This window comes from Pseudophryne corroboree, chromosome 3, assembly GCF_028390025.1.
Source record: "Pseudophryne corroboree isolate aPseCor3 chromosome 3, aPseCor3.hap2, whole genome shotgun sequence".
Lineage (NCBI taxonomy): Eukaryota > Metazoa > Chordata > Amphibia > Anura > Myobatrachidae > Pseudophryne > Pseudophryne corroboree.
The window spans coordinates 616,941,553-616,956,920 of NC_086446.1; the positions used below are offsets into that span (position 1 = coordinate 616,941,553).

The 15,368-nt window shown below is 45.7% G+C and overlaps 1 protein-coding gene across 13 annotated transcripts in view; it reads left to right on the forward strand.

Annotated features, from left to right (window-relative positions):
- The window catches only part of PLCE1 (phospholipase C epsilon 1), a 624,299-nt gene extending 610,145 nt beyond the window's left edge, over positions 1-14,154 (forward strand). For all 13 annotated transcript variants that reach the window (XM_063961638.1, XM_063961640.1, XM_063961641.1 and 10 more), the window contains one exon: positions 14,066-14,154. The gene's annotated coding sequence lies outside the window, so the exon portion shown is untranslated. The remainder of the gene's footprint in view (positions 1-14,065) is intronic.
- The last annotated feature ends 1,214 nt before the right edge of the window (positions 14,155-15,368 follow it).

Consider the following 15,368-nt stretch of genomic DNA (forward strand, 5'->3'; position numbering starts at 1 on the left):
GACTTAAAGCTTTGTACAGATGTGTCTTCATACATCTTTACTGCAGTTATGCCAAACAGCCCTGCTGCACACCAGGTCAAGCGAGACTCTGCTAGCGTTGGGCGTCCTCTTTGCCTGAAAATGGGACAGCAACAGCAGACCCAACAAGAAACACACAAGAACAACCCTTAAAGGAAAAGTCGAAGCAAAGTGCCTAGTTTTTCTCACGTTCCTAGGGGATACTGGGATGGTAAGAGTTACCATGGGGATATCTCAAATCTCCCAGAACGGATGGGAATTTTGAGACCCCTGCAAAACTGAGCGACCAAACTGAAGGTCCTTAGAAGCCAAGGTATCAAACTTGTAAAACTTCACAAAAGTGTTTGAACCAGACCAAGTGGTAGCACAGCATAACTACAAAGCCGAGACACCACAGGCAGCCGCCCATGAGGAACCCACCGACTTTGTGGAGTGGGCCCGAACAGAACTTGGCAGCGGCAAGGCAGCTGAAGAGTAAGCCTGTTGGATAGTCATCCGAATCCAATGAGCAATGGACTGCTTTGAAGCAGGACATTCAATCTTTGTAGCGTCGTATAGAACAAAAAGTGAATCAAATTTCCTGTGACGAGCAGTTCTCTTGACATAAATCCTCAAAGCTTGAATCACGTCCAAGGATTTTGAGGAAACAGACGTGTCAGACAACACAGGAACAATCATCGGTTGGTTGATGTGAAATGCCAACACCACTTTCTCCGGCTGGGTCCACAGGTTATCCACAGGATAACATTGGGATATGCTTGAGCGTCAGCGGATTGGCACCAAATCGGTCACGAGCTTTGTGGCCTCCCAGGATGCACCGGGCTCGTCCATATAATCCCGCCCACGACTCAGTCAAATCAGTTTTTTGTTTGGTGCGCCAGGAGTCGGACCATGGTCACAGGGCTGCTCTGTTTGGCAGCCCTAAGAGCTTTTTTTTTTTTAAATTATAGTCTTACCTTTTTTTTTTTTTTTTTTAGTGAACATTCCAAACAGCGTCTTACACGTATATTGGAAAGAGTCGCTCCAACAACTCTCCGCCAGGTCAACTCTCCGCCGCAACAGCGCTTACCCACGGTACAAGTGCTGTCTCGACGGGCGTCTGTGTCGGATGTTGCTAGCAGGTCCAGCAGACGTGACCAGGCTGTGGCCGGAGCACGGGGAGATGGTAAGGCATCGGTTCCGCTAGAGGGGGAATATGGACACAGCCGCACTGATTTGGGAGGAGACTACCAAACAGTAGCTGGCGCGCCATCACCACGGGTGCTCTAGCGCTAGGCTTTAGGGATCAGAAGGCGCCAGGAATAGTTTGAGGCTGCGATCCCTAGGGTTGATGCCAGCAGTGGGGAGTCAGACGCTCTCCTGGTCGCCCCTCCCCCCAGTTCATGACCAGTTTCCGAGCGTCTCCCGCCATGAACTGATTGCCTCACTTCCGTCTCAGACACTACCACAAGGGAACTCGTCGCAGCATGGCGCTGCGTCTGTGTACACTAAAGTTTGACCGCTAAGAGACTGGGTCGCAGACAGAGCGTCTTCATGCACTGACGTTCACTGAGCGTCTGTGTCCAATAAAAATACTGGAGCGGCTGTGTACACTAGTAGCGTCTGGATCCACTCAGCGGTTTGCTAACGCATTGATCAATCCTGGAAGTGGGATGAGTCTCCCTGTATCCCACTCTACAGAGTAAGGGTTATACAGCACTAAAATTCTATCTACTATGTTAGTATGAATAGTTAAGTTTAGTGCCTATTGCATATGTGTGTTTTTGTACAATGCTGTAGTTTTCTCCGCAATTGCGTCTGAATACATTAAAATAACTGTATAATACAGAAAACCGTAAATGTATGCCTACATACTTGAAATGTGTTTGTAGTTGATAATATGCTCATATGACTAATAATATCATGTGGCTGACTGCTAGTGTGATTGTTGACTTTATATATGTTTGTCAGTGGGGTTTTTTTCTGAACCTCAATGCTGGTGCTTGGGTTGGGGATCAGATTGATATCACTTTTTATGCAATATAAAGTGTTTTCAGTCACAGATTGTGTAGCACTGTAGATGACTTGATTATTTATCGTGTCTAAGAGCGGCAAAGGTGACGAGGTTACTACAGTAACACCAACACTCAACATGTTTATACTGCAAGGTGGGGTTAATAACTCAATCCTTGGGAAATAATGGATTGTGTGCAAATTGCTTTTCATTTCAGCAGACTACTAGGCAGATCCCTGTTCAACAACAAATAGATCCACCCTGGGCCATATTTGTACAGACTCTATCCAGTATAGCTGACAGGTTGGCCCCTGCAGCTCCTATTGCAGGAATAGGTTACACGGTTAACCCTTACATGCAGCTCCCATCTTATGGTATAGACCCTACAGCTTCTACAAGTCAACAAGCTGATAAACCGAATGTAAATATATCATCCAATTCGCAAGCTACACAGGAGGATACAACAGATGATGACTCCATTTACTCTACTTCACCTGAGGGTAGAATTTCCAGGGACAGAGGAACTGACTGAAATTATGGAGGAACCTTGGGCTACGCCCAATAAGAAATATAGAATTCCAGGGAAATGGGATTCGTACTACCCTTTTCCAACTGGGAACTGTTTAAAAAGAGAAGTGCCTCCTACAGTAGATACGCACGTCATTCGACTGGTGCGAAAATCCGTTTTACCTTTGTCTTCAACATCATTAAATGATGTCACAGACAGGAGAGTGGATGCTTTATTGAAAAACATTTTTTCCCTGTCAGGGGTAGTCATAAGGCCGGCTATGGCCTCGGCCTGGATGGCAAAAGTGGTAGTTGAATGGGCTGAAGAATTAGAGAATGGGCTTTTAGCACCCACTAGGGAGCAGGAGTCTCATATAGCCAATATGAAACAGGCTGCACTATTTCTAGAAGCAGCAGCAATGGATATGGGTACGATTGCTTCCAAAGCTTCAGCCTTAACGGTAGCCGCTCGCAGATCAATTTGGCTACGTACATGGAAAGCTGATTCCGAATCCAAAAAGGTTCTGGAAGCTTTGCCTTTTGTTGGGAACATTCTTTTTGGTAAGGAATTGACAGAGATTCTGGAGTCAGAAGCTGAATCCAAGAAGGTTAAATTTCCTGCCAGTTATACTCCTAAATCTAGGGGTTCAGGCCATTTCGGTGGCATGGTAAAACAAAAGGTAAGAATGAACCTAAGCAAACCCAGTACAGTAAGTCTGGTAAAACGAGGAAGCAGTGGGCCACTAGAGGGCCAGCTTCCAAACCAGAACAGAAACCATCAGCCTGAGGGTGCGGGCCTCCACTTGGGGGACTCCAAGGTAGGGGGCCGTCTTCTTCAGTTTGCACACATATGGCAGCAGTCGACAACAGACGCTTGGGTGCAAGAAGTGGTATCTCAGGGTTATGTTTTCCCGTTCAAAAAACAGCCTCCTTGAAGGTTTTTTTGTACCAGCCCGTCTCACATAGAGACGAGGGCCAGGGCACTGCAAGAAGCTGTTCACAAATTGCTTCAGTCAGGAGTAATCGTCCCAGTACATCCGGAACAAAGGGGGAGGGAGTTTTACTCCAACCTATTCTTCGTCCAGAAATCAAATGGGTCGTTTCGACCCATTCTCAATCTCAAAATGTTGAACAAATACATTTGGGTACCGAGGTTCCATATGGAAACATTGCGTTCCATAATTTTGGCCATGGAACCAGGGGATTACATGGTATCTCTAGATATACAGGATGCTTACCTGCATGTGTCAATAGCATTGTACCATCAGTGTTATCTCAGGTTCGCTATCCTCCAGCAACATTTTCAGTTCCAAGCCTTACCCTTTGGGTTGGCGACAGCCCCCAGAGTATTCACCAAGATTATGGTGGTTATGGCAGCTTATCTCCGCAAACAGGGGATAAGAATTTTTCCATACCTCGACGATCTTTTAATCCTGGCACAGTCCCAGGAATTGCTTTTGAGCCATCTCCAACAGACAATAACTTGTCTACAAAAACACGGATGGCTCATAAATTGGGCAAAGTCATCTCTAATTTCGTCACAGCGGATGATTCACTTAGAGGCTGTATTGGATTCAGGTCTGCAGAGGATAATTCTACCTGTGGGAAAAATATCCAAGGTACAGTTGATGACTCCGGAATTGTTGCACAGTCAAACAATATCAGTTCACACGGTTATGCGAGTGATGGGGTTTTGATGGTGTCGACATTCGATATGGTGGAATATGCACAATTCCACTCAAGACCTTTGCAACATTTGATCCTAACCAGATGGAATGGAGTACATCAGACAATAAAGAAACAAATGATGGTACTTCCGGTAAAGGTAAAAAGGTCATTAGCCTGGTGGCTACAGACATCCCATCTAGACAAGGGGAGACCCTTTTGGATATCAGATTGGGAGATCCTGACAACGGATCACAGTATTCAGGGCTGGGGAGCAGTGTCCGGAAAATTATGGTTCCAGGGACAATGGACCAAAAAAGAAAGTTGCCTGCCAATAAATTTGTTGGAACTACGAGCTATATACATGGCACTGATTCAGGCAAAGGACATTCTGCGAGGAAAACCAGTCCAGATCCGCTCGGACAATGCAACGGCAGTAGCGTACCTCAACCATCAGGGAGGAACTCGCAGCCAAAAAGAAATGGAGGAGGTAAGTCACATACTAAAGTGGGCAGAACTCCATCTTCCAGCATTATCCGCAGTGTTTGTTCCAGGAGTTCTAAACTGGGAAGCGGACTTTCTCAGTTGGCACACAATTCAGGAAACCGAATGGGCTCTATAGCCGGAGGTCTTTCAGACTCTAGTAGACAAGTGGAGGTTGCCAGAGATAGATCTCATGGCGTCCTGTCTGAACCACAAAGTTCCGGTATACGGGTCAAGAACAAAAGACCCCGGAGCGACCCTGGTGGACGCTCTGTTAGTGAAATGGGAATTTTATCTGGCATATCTGTTTCCTCCAATCTCACTGCTACCCAGGGTGGTGAGGAAAATAAAGCATGCAAAGGGTGCCGTGATTCTAATAGCTTCGGCTTGGCCAAAGAGGCATTGGTACATAGATCTGCAGAGGATGTCGTCGGATGCACCAATTCTTCTCCCTCAACGTCCAGATCTACTAATGCAGGGTCCTTGTTGTCACAAGCATCTGGATCGCCTGTCTTTGACGGCATGGCTGTTGAAACCTCTATCCTAAGATCAAGAGGTTTTTCACAACAGGTAATTCAAACAATGCTTAGAGCAAGGAAATCTTCCTCTGCTCGCATTTATCACCGAATATTGCAAGCCTATATTCATTGGTGCAGTAAAAGAAATATGGATCCAAAATCTTTCAGAGTATCCAGAATCTTAGATTTCCTTCAGGCAGGAATGGATAAGGGTTTGAAGGTGGCTTCCTTGAGAGTTCAAGTTTCAGCATTAACTGTATGGTTTCAAAAGAAAATTGCTACTTTACAGGATGTGCGTACTTTCTTCCAGGGAATGCTGCGCATTCAACCACTTTTTGTTCCTCCTGCAGTAGCTTTGGGATTTATGTCTGGTTCTCAAAGCCCTTCAGGGGGCTCCGTTTGAACCACTTAAGAAAGTGTATCTTAAATGGTTGACAAGTACTCTTTCTTCTGACTATGGCATCAGCTAGAAGAGTATCAGATTTAGGAGCGCTGTTGTGTAAGTCTCCTTTTCTGATTTTTTTTATCCAGATAAAGCAGTTCTCAGAACTAAGTCTGGTTATCTTCCAAAGGTGGTCTCTAAGTTTCACCTTAATGAAGAAATTGTGGACCCGGCTTTTCAGGTAGTGGGACTGTCTGCGGGAGAAGCGTCGCTGGACGTAGTCCGTGCATAGAGAATCTACGTAGATCGTACCAGTGCCGTCAGAAAGACAGATTCTCTCTTCATTCTCTACGGAATTCATAAAAGTGGATGGCCTGCTACTAAACAGTCGCTAGCAAGATGGCTTCGAATGACGATTTCAGAAGCATTCTCTCGTGCTGATCTCCATGTTCCGGGTAATGTCTCTGCTCACTCTACACATAAGGTAGGTCCTTCATGGGTAGCACAACATGGTGCTTCAGCAGAACAGATATGTAAGGCAGCCACATGGTCTTCCATTAACACATTCATTAGACATTATGCCTTGGATACCTTTGCCTCTTATGACGCTGAATTCGGGCAAAAGGTTCTCCTGTCCAATCAGGAGCGTCCCCACCACCAAAAATTTGCTTTGGGAAATCCCAATGTTATCCTGTGGATAACCTGTGGACCCAGCCGGAGAAATATACGTTATGGTAAGAACTTACCGTTGATAACGGCATTTCTCTTATGTCCACAGGTTTCCACAGGGATCCCACCCTGACGCACCTGATTTGAGAATCTTTATACTCACTAACCTCTTCCCTCTTGTGTGGAAGGGTGTGCATGTGTGTTCTTCTCGCCTGAATAGGGTTCAACATAATGCTCCTGCCTAATTGCTTTGGAAACAACTAATTTGACTGAGTCGGTGGGCGGGATTATATGGACGAGCCCGGTGCATCCTGGGAGGCTACAAAGCTCGTGATCGATTTGGTGCCAATCCGCTGATGCTCAAGCATATCCCAATGTTATCCTGTGGAAACCTGTGGACATAGGAGAAATACCGTTATCAACGGTAAGTTCTTACCATAACGTATATTTTGGCAGAAACTGCGGGCGAGTCCCTGAGCTCCGCCCTAAACCCCGTGAAACATGAGGTAAGGGCTCTTACAGGATAAGGCCCCCAATTCCGATAAACGCCTCGCTGAGGCCAAGGCCAACAACAGGACAGTCTCCAAGTCAAATATTTCAAGTCCACCTGGTGTAAGGGTTCAAACCACTCTGATTGCAGAAAGGTCAGGACCAAGGTGAGATCACACGGTGCCGTGGGAGGAACAAAGGGTGGCTGAAGACGAAGGACACCTTTCAGGAATGTCTGGACTTCCGGGATAACAGCCAACTGTTTTTGGAAGACAACAGACAAGGCCGAGATATGAACCGTGATCAATCCCAAACGAAGGCCCATATCCACACCTGCTGGCAGGAAGAGCAAAAACCATCTCAGATGAAAATCCACAGTGGAGTACTGTCGACTCTCACACCATGAGACATACTTCTTCCAGATGTGGTGGTAATGCTTGGATGTGACCACCTTCCGAGCCTGGGCCATAGTTAAGATAACCTTTCCAGGAATCCCTTTTATGGCTAAAATCTCCCTCTCAACTTCATGCCGTCAAACATAGCCGAGGTAAGTCTTGATAAACGAATGGCCCTTGCAGAAGGAGATCTCCCTGAAGTGGCAGAGGACAGGGCTCGTCGAGGGTCAGGAGGTCTGCATACCAGGCCCGTCAAGGCCAATCCGGAGCAGTGAGAATTGCCTGTATGCTTTCCATTTTCAGTATTTTTAAGTCCCAGGGAATCGGAGGGAACAGATAGATGAACTTGTAAGCCCACGGTGCCGACAGAGCATCCACCGCTGCAGTCTGTGGATTCCTTGTCCTGGAGCAATACCGACGCAGCTTCTTGTTGAGACAAGAAGCCATCATATCGATGAGTGGGCAGCCCCACCGCTGAACTAACAGTTGAAACATTTGCGGGTGAAGACCCCACTCCCCTGGGTGCAGATCGTGTCTGCTGAGGAAGTCCACTTCCCAGTTGTCCACTCCTGGGATGAATATGGCCGACAAGGCCATGGTGTTGCGTTCTGCCCAGAGGAGTATTCTGGACACTTCTCGCATTGCGGCCCTGCTTTTTGTCCCTTCTTGTTTGTTTAAGTACGCCACTGCCGTGGCGTTGTCCGACTGGACCTCTATGGCCTGATGTTGGAGGAGAGCAGGGGCTTGTAGAAGGAAATTGTAAATCGTCCTGATTTCCAGAATGTTTATGGGGAGAGAGGCCTCCTGTGGTGACCACCTCCCCTGAAACTGAGGACCTTGGGTCACACCATCCCAGCCGTGTAGGCTCGCATTTGTTGTTCACAGAACCCATTTTCTGAAACGACTACCCTCTACCAAGTGTGAGATCTGTAACCACCAAAGCAGCAAAATCCAAGCTCTTGGAGACAGGGAAATCCGTTGGTGCATGTGCAGGTGGAAGCCCGACCATTTGTTCATCAGATCCAGCTGGAAAGCACGGGCATGAAATCTTCCGTACTGAATTTCCTCGTACGAGGCTACCATCTTGCCCAACAGTCTCATGCAGAGATGCAACAACATTTTCTGAGGTTTCAGAAAGGATCTCACCATTGATTGAATTGTCAATGCCTTGTCCATAGGAAGGAACACCTTCTGAGACACCCATGTCCAGGATCATCCTCAAGAACTGTAGTCTTTGCGATGGTGCTAGGTGTGATTTCTCAAGATTCAGAATCCACCTGTGATCCATTAGAAGCCGTGTAGTCAGGGCGATGCTGTCCAACAGCTGTGCTTCGGAGACGGCCTTGATGAAGAGATTGTCCAAGTAGGGAATGATAGTCACACCCTGTACGCAGAGGAAGAGCATCATCTCCGCCATAACCTTTGTGAACACCCGAGGTGCCATGGATAGGCCAAAGGGTAGGGTCCGAAACTGAAAATGATCTTCCTTTAGTGCAAACCTGAGGTAAGCCTGATGAGGCGGCCATATTGGGATGTGAAGGTACGCATCCTTAATATCCAGGGATACCAGGAATCCCCCCCTTCCTGGCCTGAAATCACCGTTCTGAAGGATTCCATCTGGAATTTGAATACCCAGAGGTATGGGTTCAGAGATTTGAGGTTCAAGATTGGCCGGGCCGAACCATCCGGTTTTAGTACCATGAACAGGCTAGAATAAAAGCCCTGGTTTCTGAGTAGAGGAGAAGCTGGAACAATGACCTGCATTTGTTGCAGTCGTTGTATGGCCTTTAGCAAGGTAACCTTGGATACAGGTGAAGCTGGTAAGCCGGAACTGAAGAATCTGTGAGGAGGGAGCTGCTGAAACTCCAACTGGTTTCCTTGGGAGACCAGGTCTCTCACCCAAGGATCCCGGCAGGATTTTGATCAAATATGGCTGAAACACTTGAGGCGAGCTCCCATCTGAATTTTCCCCTGAGGTAGGGGCCAACCGTCACGCGGAAGGATTGGTAGAGGCAGAGCCTGAATCTTGTTCCAGGGGACCATCAGCCGCTGGCCTGCGTGCTCTACCAGTTACCTCGAGCTGCGTTGGATGCACTTCTGGCTCTGCCCCGAAATCTGGCCACATGAAAGGACTGGGGAGAGGGGCCGGGATAAGCACATCTGGCTGGAGGAGCCGCTGACGGCAGATAGGTGGACTTACCGACAGTTGCTTGTGAAATCCACTGATTTAATTCCTCCCCAAAGAGAGCCTCCCTTGTGAAAGGAAGGTTTTCTACACATTTTTTGTAATCTGCGTCCGCCGTCCACTGTCGCAGCCACAGAGCCCTGCATGCCGACACAGCCTTGTCTGTAGAGCGAGAGTTGATAATGCCTCACTCATGAAATTTGCAGAATCCTGAATATGTTGCAGGAGAGTTAGTAACTCATCTTGAGGCATGGTATCAAAACTCTCTATTATGTTAACAGACCATTTTACAATGGCCCTTGAGATCCAACCAAAGGCAATGGTGGGTCTCTGTCCGACTCCCACTGCAGTGTAAATAGATTTGAGTGTAGTCTCAATTTTACGGTCAGCAGGGTCTCTCAAGGAGATAGCACCAGGTACAGGTGCACAATTTTACGTGATAGCCTGGACACTGAGGTATCCACAATCGGTGGATTTTCCCACACCTTCCTAACCTCAGGGGGGACAGGGAAGGAGTTTAACAAGCACCTAGGGGTTTGGATTTTTTATCAGGATTAACCCACGCCTCTTTGAATAATGTGTTTAATTCCGTTGAGGCAGGAAAGGTGGCAGTAGACTTTTGTTTTACATTAAAAACTGATTCCTCCTCCGGTTCTGCCTCTTTATCAGGGATATTCAGGACCTCCCTGACAGAGTAGATAAGTGCTTCCACCCCCTGAGACGGAGCATTGTCTCCAGTATCAACCTCTACTTCCGCCTTCCTCCATATCTGGCAGCTCGTTATCAGAGTCAGATTGGAGCACATGGGGCAGTGTGCGTTTCTGGGAAATCACCAGAGGGGGTTGGGGATAGGTCTGAGATCAGAAGTCTGAACCAGAAAATCATCATAGATTTCTTGTCTTTCCTGCCTGGCAGTAGCCAGCTCAGATGATATATTAGACATCATCCCCTTTATCGAATCCAGCCGCACAGGTTCCACTGCTTCCTTGTGAAAGGAGACTGCATTGTGCACACAGCAAAGATCTCCCTGGAGAGGGAACAAACTTAGTTCTAGAAGATTGACAGAACACACAGCAGAACACACACACAGGTGCAGTGAAAGAACTCTGAGACCCAGTGTAAGCCTGGATGGAGTGAGACAGAGAGGGAGAGAACCAGCACAGTGATTGCCTCTATCGGCTAAAGCAGTGCTTTTGCCGGGCAGAAACTAGAGACTTAACCACTTAACTGACAATTTTTTTTTTCACCAAAAACCACTCCGAAATTGTCGTTTTTTTAAAAATAAGTGAATTAGGTGAAGAACATGAATTTAACCCTATCCAAAATGATTTGTTAAAAAAAATATCCCCCCCCCCCCCCCCCAAAAAACATTGAAACATCGATCGGGAACATTGCGACCATCGGAACATCAGAAAAATTGCCGCTTTCATTTTGAAAGCCGGGACAGCCTCCAGGTATACAGGGTGGCCTTGGCTTTGCGAGGTTAATTTACACTCCCCAGCAGCTGCCATTGTCTGCAGCCGCTGGGGGTGGGGTATCCTGCTGTGCTGGCCAATCAGCAATGATCAGCAGCATGGCATTCAGTGGGGGAGTGTGCAGGGAGGCAGTGGGACCTTCCGGACCCTCTGACAGCAGCAGTGGAGGGAAGTTTCTCTTCCCTCCCGCTGCTAACACAGTTTATCTGACTGGTCGCATCCTGCGCGACCAGTTCAGATAAAGCACTTGCAGGCATGGTCGCATCTGATGCCACCATGCCAGGCAAGTGGTTAATAAGGTAACTAGTTTGTTATATGTATATATACACACAATATATTGATTGCTCCCCCACTTTTATAAAAACCCCTGGTACTAGTTACAAGGTGTTTGTGAGGGTCCTTGGAGGAGCAGCTCTTCCCTGCCTGTTATATGATGCTGCAGGAAATGGCACCTCTGAGCTGCTGGTCCCGCTCTGTGGGAAGCGCCGCCCCCGTAATGGTGCGCGGTCCCTGACAGTGTTTTATACTGGCAAACACTCCATTATTACAGAAAACGGGGTTAAAATTCCATTTCAGTTTCAGTGTGGGTACCTGCAAAGGGCACCACAGCGCCGAGTGCCCGCCGCACCCTTATGCCGCCATTGTAATCGGGAACCTGCTAACCAGGACCCCGGTGTCAGTACTTACCACTCCAGCATCTTCAGCTCTGTTAGGGATGGCGGTATGCTGTTGGAGTGCGCGCACACCCTGGGGGTAATGCGAAACAACCCCTAAGGAGCTGTGTCCTGTCAGCGGGGATACAGACCATTAACCCTTCAAGAGGTTGGTCTGGTTCCCCCCCTCCCCTCCCTTCCCCTCCCCTCCCCCCCTCCCCTCCCTCCCTCCCCTCCCTGTTAAGATTATTTTATGTGGATTGTCCACACTAATTGGTTTCTCAGATTCTGATCGAGCTTCCAGCATCTGATGTTCTTAATCACATGATTTCCCCCTATGTAATGTCTCTACTTTGGTCATTTATTGTATTTGATATTGCAGTACATTAACACTGCGCATAGTTTGCTGGACTGTGGTTGGATGCGTCTTCTCAGCTGTGTACAGTATATGGCACCATAGCTCACTTAGCCCAGTGGTAGCCAATCCTGGTCTTCGAGAGCGACCAACAGTTCACGTTTTCCAAAGATCCACAGTTGAAGCTAATTACTTCACTTGCGATTCTGTGAGACCTGGAAAACGTGAACTGTGGTATCTCTCAAGGACCAGGGTTGGCTACCCCTGACTTAGCCTATTGTTTATACTGTGCAAACTAATGTTTTATATTTGTGATTGGATCTCATCACGTGAGGTTTGTCCACAAAGCTAACATGTGCCATTTACACCTGAGAAATGTAATGTTGCCACCACTAATACCCCTTTTTCAATGCTGCTAAAACATGGGTTATTGCTGTGATAGGGTTGGTCCCAGGAAGGAATCAGGTCATGCTGCAGTGTAAACAAGTAATCCGGGTCAATGTGACCTGTTTACAGCATGAGAAGAGCCGGCACTTGGAGATGATCTCTGTGTAGTGACATCACTGACCAAGCTATAAACCATGTCCTGCCACCAGCCACTGTGTATAAAAATCATGTGTGGCCTGGTTTTGTAATCTGCAAGGGGTGTTATATAATCATGTGGGATTATGGGGGGAAACGATGTATAATGTGAGCAAACCAATTTCTGTTTAGCCCTTTCATGCATAGAGGCCACTACAGTGGACAGCTGTTTTAAGTAATCTCCTGTCGAAACTCTCTTGACATCACTAGTGTATTGTGTCCTCTTTTTTGGACCTCTACCAAATTTAGAAGGTATGCCACCAAGTGGCAGCTTTTAATTCCTACAAAAACAAAAAGGTCAACAAAAATTGTGAAATGAGAGAAGTTTATATTAGTTATCCAGTTTCTTATATAGTGCAGGAAATTCCATTGTGCACCGAGCACTTCAGTATTTCTGTAAAATACTAATAAAGATAGCAGAGCAGGTGAACAAAAAAGTGAAGGAAAGTAACGTTTAGGGCATAATATGTTAGATGGTTTATCAAATACTCAATTTATTTTTCTCAGTTGATGTAAAATCATATATCCACTTCAGTGCATGTCATGAAATACAAAGATCCATACTGTGTGCAAGGCTTATCCTGGCATATAGGCCTAACCTAAATATTTTCCTCATATAATAGCCATACTGTATATGCCAGTTTTGACAGCTGATAGCCTTATATTTATCATTATATGTTATTTAACTTTTTTTAATTGTAAATGATTTTAAATTATTATTATTAGTAGCAGCTGTGGTAGTAGTGTCAGAGGCTTTATTAGTAGTATTTTTATTTTCTCCAGACATCAAGAGCATCTAGCAACAGAGTTAGGTACAGAAAAGTATAACATGCACGCAGTGGGGAGTGGATCTCAGCGATCAGTGTGTGGCAATGTACAGATGTAGCCACGCCCATTGTGGCTCCATCAGACATGTACGTGCACTCCCAGTGCGGCTAGGCTAGTTTCTGTGCTTTGAGGTTTGTGTAATTAGTAGCTATGGTAGCAAAGAGTTGCCACAATTCAATATTACATAACTGAAATTATAGTCTGGACTGTGGGGTGCCTTGAGGAGCTCATTTGGGAACCTCTGATATACTGTATATAGCTTGAAGCTATACAGCTTACTATAGAACTATTTTATTCAGTAGCTTCACTAAGGTTGGGTACACATATGCCGCTATATTGGATGGACCATCGGCTTGTGTGTAGAGCCGATATACTGTCTCTGTGGATGATGATGTTCACAGACATACCAAGTCAGTGTGTAAGGGTGACACACATGCTGGCCACAGTTGCCGCTGACAATGATGTCACTACCAGTTCGTGTAGCCAGGAACATCAGGCTGAAGGATTGTTGTATATGCACAATTTTGATTGTGCAGAACACTTAATGAAATTGTTGTATCAGTCAGCCCACCAATCTATTGTCCCGGTATGTATCCAGCTTCACATGTAGAGCACCACTATTTCTGTGGCAGTTAGAAATGGAACCATGGGTCATAATGAACATTGTTGCTCAGTAGTTCTGCTCCTACTCAGGCGGCAGGGCTGGAGGGAGGAAGAATGATGGTTTACATAGAAATCTGTAGGGTTGCAGCAGCAGGAAAATGTGGACTTTTTAATATTGGTGCTCAGTCTAACGTAAAAATAAAGAATCTGGAAGCTGCATTGAAATTTTAATTGTAAAAGTTATTATGCTGCTATTATATTACAGATTGCTGTATATGCTACGGTGGGGTGACAAGAACCGCAGAAGACATGGCTACAGTGGATAATAGACATGTAACCATACACCCATCCTGCTGTAGGAGGCCAACTGCCGCCTGGTACTTTCAGATTCTCAAAAATTGGAAACTGCCAAAATGATCTGAGCGATACAGTTCTACTAGAATTCTCCTGAAGGTATTGCCTGCATTGGTGATCACAATGGATTCCCCTCTGGCACTCGCTGTGGAGCAGTTTTATGTTGGACCTGTTGAAAGGTTGATGTCAGGGGGCTTGGTGGCCTAAATCTGAAGCTTGGTGGACGGGAAAGACACGCTTGTAGACTCCGCCATAGAGATGAGTAGAAAACTATTTAAATGTCAGTTACAGACATTGTAGAGAAAATATTTTTGGGACTGTGTTTTACAGTGACGTTAACTCCAATGAAAATCATTTTGTTGGTAATAATGATGCATTCTAGAGATGTGCTTCAGGTGACCCTTTTTCTTTTTTGTAGTGTCAGTAGGAAAATCAGAAGGAATAAAATACTGTAAGACATTGTGAGTCCTGCAATTATCATACCCATATGTAGATGTAGTTCTTTGGGGTGAATTCTCTTGTGGACTATGGTTTGCTGGCAATGATATTTCACAACTATTGACACTCTGAAAATTTATTTCTCTGCCATCTGTTTGTCCGTGGTTCTCGTGTTATACAGTGATGGACTTTTTCATTGAAAAAATATACGTTTTCTAATTATGTACAGTCTGTTTCTTATGCGGTAACAGGCTGCCAGTACAATACATTGTATTGGTAAAAGCACAACACATGGCAGATATTTATAAAACACCTCATGTGTCCCGGGTGAGAATAAGCCCCACACTACCATTTATTTCCTTTTGCAAACTGTGCGGTTTAGTGTATTTCTTTGCTCTGGTATGTAACATGTATTTATCAGTGATAAGATGTCTGTTATCGTACTATTTATGTAGCACCTTATGAACGAAGTACTTGCCAGTGTCCAACACTATGTATTTTTTTATTTATCATGCACCATGTATACTTTGATCTTTGTATTGATACATAGTTATACTTATTTAACCCCTAACTACACTACATTAAGTTCCAGAAGCTTAAAAAAAGAAGACACTACAGACTGTATACTGCTGTGCACATTATTACTCTAAAGGGTTGAACAGATGTGCAGGTAACTAACCATAGCCTTTACATTGTATGTCCCTGGATGTGTATGTGTTAGGAGAGAGACTACTACAGTACTCAGAGATAAGTAACTTACTTATACATCAAATATC